Source organism: Felis catus, chromosome F2, assembly GCF_018350175.1.
Source record: "Felis catus isolate Fca126 chromosome F2, F.catus_Fca126_mat1.0, whole genome shotgun sequence".
In the NCBI taxonomy this organism is placed as follows: Eukaryota; Metazoa; Chordata; class Mammalia; order Carnivora; family Felidae; genus Felis; species Felis catus.
The window spans coordinates 41,715,850-41,727,464 of NC_058385.1; the positions used below are offsets into that span (position 1 = coordinate 41,715,850).

The window sequence follows — 11,615 nt, forward strand, 5'->3', positions numbered from 1 at the left end:
GCATCTTTTGTGTAACATTTAAAATAAAAAATGGGTCTGAATCTGATCAGGGCTTCCAATTTCTGGGTCATACAGGAGACAGAGGAACATGTTAAAGCACACCAAGAGCATGGAAAACTCTATGAGCAAAGAATTCCATTTCTTCAAAAATAAAGGGAGAAGATGGGGGGCGGGGGAGAGAATCCACATAGTAAAAGAGACTTAAAAGCCTATCAAACAATCCCAGTCTACAGTCTAAAATGAATTCTGATTCAAATAAACTGGTTTTTTTTTTTTAATGGAAATTTGAACCTGACTTGATATTAATAATATATTACTCAATTTGTAAGGCATAATAATGGTATTGTGCTTATGTTTCTTAAAAAAGAGTCCTTATCTTTTGAAATTCATACTGAAATATTTATTATGAAAGATATGATGTCTGGAATTTGCTTCAAAACCAGTGCAGGGAGAAGTGGGTGCAGGTTGGAAGAAAACGAGATGGACCATGATATCATCATTGTCAAGGCTGGGTGATGGGAACACGGGTGCTCATTATATTCTTTCTACTTTTGCTTATTTTTTAAGTTCTCTATAATAAGAAGTTAAAAAATAGAAAGAAAAAAGGAAGAAAAGGCTATGTCCCAGCTAATTAGTCTCAAACATTGCCAGGGCTACATACAAGTATGTGAAGATAACCTGAGAAGATTTTTGTTACTGACTTGTGTGACTTTTCTGGTGCCCTCTGACCCCTAACTGTGTTGATCTTTGACCTGTTTTTTTGTTTTGTTTTGTTTTTGAGAGAGAGAGGGTGCAAGTGAGCTAGGGGCAGAGAGAGAGAGAGAGAGAGAGAGAGAGAGAGAGAGAGAGAGAGAGAGAATCCCAGGAGGGGCTGAGAAAGAGAGAGGCGGGGGGAGAGAGAGAAAGTGGGGCTCACCCAAAGTGCGGCTAGTGTTCACTCAGTGTGGGACTCGAACTCACGAACTGTGAGATTGTGACCTGAGCCAAAGTCAGATGCTTAATGACTCAGCCACCCAGGCACCCCGTCCAAATTCCCCATTTCTATTAATGGTTGAGTACTTCCTCTGCTGCTATCACAGACTAGAGCCAGACTATTGAGCCATCTCCAACTCCCCACTCTTCTTCTCTCTGTATATCCATTTAGTCAGCAGGTTCCATGGATTCTTCTTTCACAGTGTCCCTCAGACTCATCTCTTCCTTTTCACTCTTATAGTGATCCTCCAATCCCAGGTGTGGGTTCTTTCTGTCCTGTGTGCCTTTACTTTCTCGCGAGCTCCTGTCCTTAGTGTCATCCTTTCCAGCCATCTCATTACCCTTGGCCATTAGAGAGTGCCATTAGATCAAGAGCCTCAGGTTTAGTCTGAAGCCAAAAGAGGGGGAATCGTGATGTAGGCATTGCAAGGTGCCTGACAATCTCAAAGGAGTCTCGTTCAAAGGAACCTGGAATGATGTTTATCAGGCAACCAACAAAAAGGGCTCCACACCTCAAAGAGTCTAACGTGCAAAACATTATTTCTCAATACATCCTTCACCAATTGTTGATACGTCCATAATACCCCAGACCTGGTTGATCATCAAGCAGAATTCAAGGTCAAAAGGATTCCATTCAAGTGGGTCGACAGACAAATGAAAGAACTCATATGACAGAAGGAAGATCCAGAGATTTCTGCTAATTTCTCTAGTATGCTCTATAGTAGAGCAATAATACATCAGGTTTTCTAAACCAAGGACATAAGATTTGACAAATTATTTTCAGATTTGTTCATTCATTCATACGAAATTTGTACAAAAGTGTACAAAAATCATATTGTTATATACTTAAAAATCATCTTTATTGAGGAAAACTTACATTAAATGAAATTGGAACCGTCCAGGAAAATTCAGGCTATGGGGTCACCAGGGCCAAACAGCCTCAAAATGCTTGAAAATAAAACTAATTTCTTTGAGGCCCCCAAAGAGACCTTTATTATCAGCCTAGATTAGCACCCCCTTCTTTTGAGGAGGGATTTTCTCCTTCCTAGGTCAATCATAAGCATCTCTTGGGGCAGGGGTGGGTAAATGAACCAGTGTTTCCCTAGAATTTTCTAATTGGTTCTGGTAAGGAAGGGTCCTCTGTCTTCTTTGGAGGAAATTAAGGATGTAGCCATTCAGGTTGTGGGTCTTGTGCAGCCAGCCAGCCTGAAAGAACGAAGCCAACATAAGAGAGATTTGAAGGACTGGAGTTCTTGGTTCCAAGCATGACTGAGGACAGCTGCATCCCTACCTCTCTAGTTACTTGGGCTTAGAAAGCGTTTGGTTTTAACTGGTAGCTTTAGTCTTTTGTTTTTGTTTTTAATCAATTACCATAAGAGAATCTCTGACAAACAATCAGTGATAGCGTGAGCAGGGCAAGGTAACCACGTGAAATCAAAACAATAAAAGAAGAGAGCCACTTGCTGGGGTCTCCTGGAAGGCAGTAGAAAGACTTCAACTCTTGGGGCGCCTGGGTGGCTCGGTCGGTTAAGCGTCCGGCTTCGGCTCAGGTCACGATCTCGCGGTCCGTGAGTTTGAGCCCCGTGTCGGGCTTGGTGCTGACAGCTCAGAGTCTGGAGCCTGTTTCGGATTCTGTGTCTCCCCCTCTCTCCGCCCCTCCCCTGTTCATGCTCTGTCTCTCTCTGTCTCAAAAATAAATGTTAAAAAAAAAAAAAAAAGACTTCAACTCTTTAAAAGTTTTAAGCAAGGGTAGTGATTGACACCTCCTAGAAAATGACCTTGTCATGTCATAAAAGGAGCTGCTGATTTTATTTGAGAGAGAGAGAGAATGAGTGTGCATGTAAGTGGGGGAAGGACAGAGAGAGAGAGAGAATCCCAAGCAGGCTCCATGCTCAGGGGCTCAGCGTGGAGCCCAACACTGGGTTCAATCCCACGACCCTGGGATCATGACCTGAGCCAAAATCAGGAGTTGGACGCTCAACTGACTAAGCCACCCAGGTTCTAAAGAAGTCCATTTTATTTTATTAAAATTTTTTTTTAATGTTTATTTATTTTTGAGAGAGAGAGAGACAGAAAGACAACATGAGCAGGGGAGGGGCAAAGAGAGAGAGAGGGAAACACAGAATCTGAGGCAGGCTTCAGGTTCTGAGCTGTCAGCACAGAGCCCAACATGGGGCTCAAACCCACAAACTTTGAGATCATGACCTGAGCCAAAGTCGGACGCCTAACCGACTGAGCCACCCAGGTGCCCCTAAAGGATTTGATTTTCAAATGAGGCCTCAGTGATACTGTTACCTAATGTTACATCATGAGAAAGATCAACCTGTGACCAGAAAGAAGCAGGTTCCCCCTCCCTCCCCTGCATAATTCACAATTTTCTCAAATTCTTAATAAAAGTTGCATATCTTTAGGCAGAAGCTGCCTAATGCCAGATTTTTCACTAACATTAAAATGCCATTTGCCTCAAGTTCTTCCTCTGCTCAAGACTTCTCAGGGCAGCTATGTTGGTTGCCGGGTAATTTCCAGATGCCTCAGTTGGGCACTCAGGGCTTTCAGAAATGGGCCTGACCTTCAACTTCATTTCCTACAGCTCAACAAAATAAACATCTTATACTGACCGTGCTGTTCTCTGCATCCCTTCACGCTGGTCATGCTCACGCCTTTCCATAGCGTGGTTTAAGCTACTGACTCTGAAACCGGTCTGTGGTGCTTTGTTATGGCTGCCCTAGCCAACCGACAGAGAGGGCTAACATCCGGGGAGGAAGCAGGGCAGCAGGTACAACAGAGACTGGCAAGCACTATGCCAGGAGGCGCATCCACCTCAGCTGTGGGGAACTTTCTCAGGGGGAGTTACTCTGGGTTGTAAAGCTCTTGAGAAGTGCTTGCCTTTCCCAAGGAGCCCAGGGGCAGTGGTCTTCCTGTGTATTTCACCTTCCTACTTCCACCCCATACAACCAGGTTAAGCACCTTGGAGCCTGTGTCAGGTGCATGCCTGATCCAGGGAGATGAACTTCAGACAGTGGGCCACTGAGCAAGCCCATCTCCCTTAGCAGGGGGAGCCGGTGGGGTGGGGGGAGGAAGCCGAGAGCTACTAAAGGAGACCACAATGGCCACTCATAAAACAAACTGGTGAGGCGCAGAAGAGGTCAGAATAAGCAGTCAGGCAGGCAGAAGGAGCCAGTGGAGAGAACGAGAAGTGGAGGCAGGAGCCATAGGTGCGTGGGGGAGGGGGGGCTCTCTGAGCAGCAGGGAGCTATGAGGGTTTCTGCTGGGACCGGTTCCCCTGAGGCAGGCACCTCCCCTGCTGCCACGGAGCCTATTAGCGTCTTCATCTCCCAGGAATGGATGGGAGAGGACTTCCTGTGAGGCTAATTACTTTTAAGACATGGGTCCCTTTTCATGACCTTCCCAGATTCAGCACACTGAAGGAACTAGCTGCAGGATCAGAGAGGGGAGGCAGCGGCCAGGCCATCTGACTCACCAGGCCCTTCCCACCCCTTCCTGTGCCTTCCCTCTGCCTGGTAGGCATTTCCTTCCTGTCCCATCCTTTGCAGGGAGCATCACCTCCCCTGGGTGATCTTCCCAGACCTGGGGCAGCACACATCTTCCCTTGTACCTTGGTGTGTCCCAATTGCAACTATTTTGATAATCTGATTAATTATTAGTAATCAGTTAATTGTTGTAGAGCATAAGCTCTGGGGGCACAGAGTCCACTTTTGCACTTAGTATCCCCAGGACTTAGCACAGTGCCTGGTACACGTAGGTTCTCAGTACATATTCATTGAGTGAAGGACCGATAGGTACTCATTATGCACATAAGGAAAGATGAGGCGATTTGCTTAAAGTCACACATCCAACAAGTGACCTGAGGAGAAAGTCAGATGGATGTGATGTAACCAGCACTTGGGTGTCACAGACTATCAGTCTGGAGTTCTCCCTTGTCCAGCAAGAAAGCAGACACAGAACTGAATACGAGAAAGGCTAATGTCTGGGAGGAGACAAGAGCCCCGAACAGGTGTTTTGTCTCTGTATTTATTGAGCTCAAGATATTACCCACATGGTGAACGAAAGAAAACAAGATCTTACACACATGGTGAATGTGAAGAAAACAAGATCTTACACACATGATGAATGTGGAGAAAACAATCAGACAGTAATCATAACTTGTATGCGTAAGAAGCATAGGGTCTGGGGGTGGCAAGTGGATTTGTAATCAAAGTACAATAGTATATTGGTGTCAGATGGAAAGTAATTTCCTGCAGGTGATATTACAAGTTACTTGTGATTCCATTACAATATCTCACTACCTAACCTTGGGCACTTTCCCCTGTGGTGGTGGCTTTCCACCCTAAGCTTTTTTTCTGATCCATTTATGTAAGTAGAACCCATTTCCCCACACTTAGGCAAACACACAGTCACACACATTCCCCTAAACCCCCCAAACCCTGCTGCGGACCTTTTCTCAAAAGAATAGAATACATCATGATTAATTAACTGACCGATGGGGGCAGAGAAACCAATTCTTGTAAATGCACTTGGGTGCCTATCGTGGGAGTGAGCTTTTATAACCAAACTTCCACAGAAATAGAATTTGAGAGAGTACTGGGGAACAGAGGGAATATATTTAGAGGCTGTTTTCCTTTTACAGATCTTATTTTTTTTTAATTTTTTAAATCTTTTATTTATTTTTGAGACAGAGAGAGACACAGCATAAGCAGGGAGGTGCAGAGAGAGAGAGACAGGGAGACACAGAATCCGAAGCAGGCTCCAGGCTCTGAGCTGTCAGCACAGAACCCGATGCCCGCATTGAACCCACAAACCGTGAAATCATGACCTGAGCCAAAATTGGACACTTAACCAACTGAGCCACCCAGGCGCCCCTACAGATCTTATTTTAAATATAGTATATAGGCTCAGGTCCAAGTAATTCTGGTTTAGATCTACTTGATCTCTACACTAAAAACTGCACTGCTTGGTCCTGAATCACACTTGACAAATTACAATACCATCTGACAACTCCATAGTAGCATTTTGGCCAAAGACAGATTTCTGACGGCCCCTAGTAACTGGGATCAGATTTGCAGCACAAAAGCCTATTAGCTGTCACATGAAAATTGGACAGAGATCTGCTATTTTGGTAAACTAATGCCTGCCTTCAGGATCATCCAGGGTCCACTTGACCCATAAAATTCCCTTAGATTGTGTGATTCTAAGAATGAGAAAAACTTTAGATTTTGATCTGAGTTCAAAAACTTTCACCACTCAAAAGGAATCTGGGGCTATCTTTTCACATGCCTTTTCATTCCATACTTTACAAAAGACCTGAAGAATGAGAAAAATCCTATGAGCCCTGGCTCAGAGAATAGCAAGAGAACTAGACACTGTCACTAAGGTGATGGAAGGCTTCATCCAGAAGGTTCATGAAATCAGACAGGCAGTGGTTGGGAATGGAACCCTCTAGATGCCATACAGGCCTCTCAAGGTAGAACACAGGTCATCTTTGAAGAGTATTGTACCTGCATTCCTATAGACCTCTTTAGAATCTTCAACATTATTAAAAAGATTTGAGGGACAAACATGGAAATCAAGAGATTAGGTAATTTAGCTAATACCCCTGTATCTGGTTCTACAGGCTCTGCAGATTGGGGCTGGAACCTGTTTTCTTGGCATAATTCTGAGTAAATTAGCTCTTGGTTTAGAAATGGATAACACACCCTGATCATAATCTATTCTACTACTACCTGTCTGTGTTGCAGTATTCAAATGTGTGACCTCCAGAGATCAGAAGCTAGTGCATAGCCATTGCCCTATCACATGAGCAACAGCTGATTGGGCAACAGAAGGAATGAGAAGCTTCCTTTCATCTGACTATAGGTTATGTTCTCTGAACTGCCTTTAGATCAACCCAGATTATGGGGAAGATCTGGATTTCACGGAATACTGTCCTATGGACTGACATTGTCTGCTCTCAGCCAAAATGGGACTGAAAGAGAAACACCTGACTGATACTTAACAGTAAAAACCAGCTCAAATCGAAAAAGAAAAAAAGCAGCCCTACCTTTAACCATGCTGGGAGGACAGACAGATAAGGCCGGCTGCAAAATAAACAGAAAATATTTTTCTGTCAAGGCTGTAAAATGCCTCAATAACCCTCTCTGAGTGCTAATCGATTCGTATCAATGACGCTCCCAGACCTACCTTGCTATTTACCTTTATCACCGTGGATAGCCCACTGCTCAGCCACAAACAGCACTCAATTCTCAGTTAATCTCAGCTTCTCCTAAGGCTGCCTGAGAACCAGCAGTCAATCTGGAAGTGGCCCCTTCTCTTACACTCTCCTCAGAATCCTGAGGAAAGGTGCTTCCCTCCTTCCTGTGGTCCTCTGGAGCGTCCTCCCTCACTGCAATCAGGTCAATACACCCTAATGTCCAGCCACAGGAAGTCCATGGCTGTAAGGCGGTCACGACCATCGCCTGAGGGAGGGGTGTGCTATCTTCTGGGTGAACAGATGGTCGTTTTGGGGGGGTTACCAGGGGCCAAATTTCATGCTTACACCTTCCCCTTTCTCCTTTCTACATTGTTTTTTCCTGTTTCTGGCTGCTTCTTACACATTTGTAGGAGTCCATATTTCTGCTATCCAGACGCTTCATCCCCATATCTGATACTTGGTACTTTTTTTTTCTTTCTTGTTGTAAGACACTCTGTTCCCTTTTATATTTCCCCTAGACCTTTTCTTCATTCTATTATTTGGCTATGACAATTGCACTTTTCTGGCTGCTGTATCATTTCTCAGCCTTTGTGTCCTTGACCTATGCCTTTCATTTAAACTTCTGTGCAGCCATATGACTGCTTGCTGTTTAAAACCTTTCGTTGGCTTTCACCTTAAGTGTTTTTATTTTAAAACTTTTTTAAAAATGTTTTATTTATTTTTGACAGAGAGAGAGACAGAGCATGAGCAGGGGAGGGGCAGAGAGAGAGGGAGGCACAGAATCCGAAGCAGGCTCCAGGCTCTGAGCCGTCAGCCCAGAGCCTGATGCGGGGCTTGAACTCACAGGTTGCGAGATCATGACCAGAGCCGAAGTCGGACGCTCAACTGACTCAGCCACCCAGGCTCCCCAAGTGTTTTTAAAACATTTAAAAAACATTGCCTACATTCTGTACTTCCTTGAAAAGAGATCCAAATATCCTTCCCTTGCCCTTTTATTTTACTTTGCATTTCTTTGTAACACACAGTCGCCAAGTGCTGGGTAACGCTGACCCCCCCCCCCCCCCCCCCGGCCTTTGAGGCGCCCATTTCCACTCTTACCACAGTATCCGCAGTGAGGCAGCGTCTTCCGATTTGGATTTCACAACCTCCAATCTTTCTTGCACATTCGGTTCAGGGCCGGGGAGTGGCACACACCCGATTACAACAAAACGCCATTTCTCAAGACTCCCCTCGTCCAGCTAACTGTGGAAAGTCCAGCCTCGCCCCGGAGCGTTGGGAGACGAAGGCCGAAGGCCAACGCTCACCAGCCCTCCCTCTCGCCGCAGGGCGGAGTATCTCGTCCGCACGCGGGGTCTTATCGCAGGTGCCTGCACTTGCCACGCGCAGCGCCCCCTGCGGTCCTCCCTGCTGCAGGAGCCCTAGAGTCCAGGGCGCCCACCTGGCTTGCCGGCCTCTACCCGCTGTGATCACTCTCTCACCTCTACTGCAGACTGGCCCATCCTGGACCCCTAGAGCCCTGCCAGGACTGGAGAGGGACAGGCATGTACATTAGATGGCGTCCCAATGTGACGCCTCGCCCATGCTAGGTTCCTTCTAGATTCCCTCCGGAAAATGGAAGTGAAAGGTTCAAAGTCGTTACCTTCCCCCAAGTGGTGCAAGAGCTGAATATTCTTCTATTGTAGACTGTCTGACTGGTTCTGCTTCTTTCTACCCCGACTTCACTCAGTTCCCACCCCCACAACCCCCCCCCCCCCGTGAGTCTCCCACACGTTGTAAACCCACCAGGATGGGTCTGCAGTGGTAGCTCCTCTCTGCCAACTCCCCTTGTTCACAGTGCGCTGGAGATTCTGGCTCTACTACTCACACAGTGACCTAAGGCGTTGGCTTCAGAAATCGGGCATGAGGTTATTCTCAGCCAAACTACCTTCCTAAAGATCCCTCTAAAATTCCCTTCCGGTGCCACTTTATTTAGAAGAAATGTACATAGGTTATCAACTATTTAGGAGAGAAAGGAAGGGGGAGTTGTCAATATTCTTACTTTTCATATTTGATAACAGAATTTTTCCCTCTACAATTTATATCTCCAACCATCCTCTTAAACCTCAGAGCTTTAGTGCTTTTTTCCTGGATGGAAGCAGTCGTTCTCAGAAAGTTCCAGCATGGCTGTGCCCCACTTGCTCCCTCAAACCCCGGTGGTACCCTTCCATGGGAGAAGTGGGATGTGGCACAACCGGCAATGGGCACCTGTCTTCCAAGCTGGTGGTAGTTCCTATCTTGGGGGTGGGGCAAGGTTAGTCAGCTCACAGCCTGGGGATCATTTGCGCTTGTTGAGTTCAGTGTGGGGTCAGCTGGGCTCAGAATAAGCTTCTCTATCGTGTGTGCTTTTTGTGAAAATATTTTGAAAAATATTCTTCTTCTTTTTTAAAGTTTATTGATTTGCTTTTGAGAGGGAGAGAGCAAGCAGGGGAGGGCCAAAGAGAGAGGGAGAGAGAATCCCAAGCAGGCTTCACACTGTCAGCACAGAACTGGATGCAGGGCTCGAACCCACAAACCGTGAGATCATGACCTGAGCTGAAACCAAGAGTCAGACGCTTAACTGACTGAGCCACCTAGGTGCCCTGAAAAATACTATTCTTCCTCTTCTTCTTTTTTTTTTTTAACGTTTTATTTTATTTTTGTGTGTGTGAGAGATAGAATACGAGCAAGGAGGGGCAGAGAGAGAGGGAGACACAGAATCTGAAGCACAGAGCCCGACGTGGAGCTTGCACTCACAAACCATGAGATCATGACCTGAGCCGAAGTGGGACACTCAACCAACTCAGCCACCCAGGCACCCCTGAAAAATACTATTCTTAATTAACTTCACAATAGTGAGGACTGTGTTTTGTGTTTAAATACTGGCCGCCACTTATTATACTATTGTGCAGTTTACTGTACTTTCCTACTCGTTGGGCAAATACCTGCCTCCCTGGTCCCCCCGACGATGGGCTCTTCCCAGCCCTTCCTCTGGGATGTCTTCCCCTACCTCCTGTGTCCCGAGCACAGTGTGAGGGCTCCAGGACCTTGTGCCTCAGCAGGTGTCACCTTCTGATTGGTGTGGGAAGCTCTTGTTAGGTATTTCAGATCACACTCGAGTCTACCCACCGGGCCCCCCCCCTTGCCCAAATAACCCGTTGTAGTGGGGGAGAACTCCCTGCACAGGAAGCAGCCCTCTCTGTATCACATTGGAGTTTTCCATCTAGAGGCCCCATCTCTAGAATTTCTCATACCCGCTACTGAAGTGTTATGATGTTAATATCCTTCTCCTGCTCTGCCTTTATCTCATGTTCTACTGGTTTCTCTGGTTCTATGCTTCAACATCTCTTTTCTGGGAGACTTGACATTTCTACAGTGAACCTCTTATTCTTATCCCATCTCACCTTTCCCTTGTTAATTCCCCTGGGTGGTCTCCTCTCCCTCCTTTTCCTCCTCTGCTGGCTTGAGACAAACTTGAATCACGGTCCTCTCGTTTCCTCTTAAGAGCAATCTTCTCCCACTTACTATTTCTTGCTGCTGCTCTTGTTTATTGCTTACTGTCATGAAAGTCATCTGTCCCATCCTCCCAACACCCACACCAAGCTGAGATCTATCTTCTATGTTTTCTCCTGGAAGCTTTTCCAGGAAAACTCCCCATTCTCTTATGTACCCCCCCTCCCCGAAATTCTTCCCTTCATTCTTTCGGACAAATGAAAATAACTCATTTGTTCCTCTTCCCCTTTCTTTCATATGCCCTTCAGCCAAGCCTGACTCTGCCCACCTCCTTCTAATTTTGTCATGCTCTTGAGCAATTTGCCTAACTGTATGTTAGCTGTAAACAACTGGTCTTGTTTATCTTTCATGCTTATACTTTCTCACTTACATCTAGACCAGTGTTCCCAACGTCACATTGCACCCAAGAGTTTTGAATCACACCTGTGTGTCTTCTACTGTGTCTAAATGGAATTATCTAGCATGTGGTTAACCTCAAATTCCTCTTTGACATAGTTTTTTTTTTTCAGTATATGAAACTTGTCAAATTGGTTTCCGTACAACACCCAGTGCTCATCCCAAAAGGTGCCCTCCTCAATACCCATCACCCACCCTCCCCTCCCTCCCACCCCCCATCAACCCTCAGTTTGGTCTCAGTTTTTAAGAGTCTCTTATGCTTTGGCTCTCTTCCACTCTAACCTCTTTTTTTTTTTTTCCTTCCCTTCCCCCATGGGTTTCTGTTAAGTTTCTCAGGATCCACATAAGAGTGAAAACATATGGTATCTGTCTTTCTCTATATGGCTTATTTCACTTAGCATCACACTCTCCAGTTCCATCCACGTTGCTACAAAGGGCCATATTTCATTCTTTCTCATTGCCACATAGTACTCCATTGTGTATATAAACCACAACTTCTTTATCCATTCGT

General features: G+C 45.7%; 1 long non-coding RNA gene across 2 annotated transcripts in view; it reads right to left on the reverse strand.

Annotated features, from left to right (window-relative positions):
* Nucleotides 1-8,899, reverse strand: part of LOC105261377 — a 116,076-nt gene extending 107,177 nt beyond the window's left edge. Inside the window, exons 1-2 of one of the 2 annotated variants that reach the window (XR_006592725.1) lie at nucleotides 8,279-8,899; nucleotides 7,031-7,067 (exon numbers count right to left, since the gene is read on the reverse strand). This is a non-coding gene — a long non-coding RNA (uncharacterized LOC105261377). The remainder of the gene's footprint in view (nucleotides 1-7,030; nucleotides 7,068-8,278) is intronic. The other variant, XR_002151941.3, reaches the window with a different exon arrangement.
* Between the last annotated feature and the right edge of the window lie 2,716 nt (nucleotides 8,900-11,615).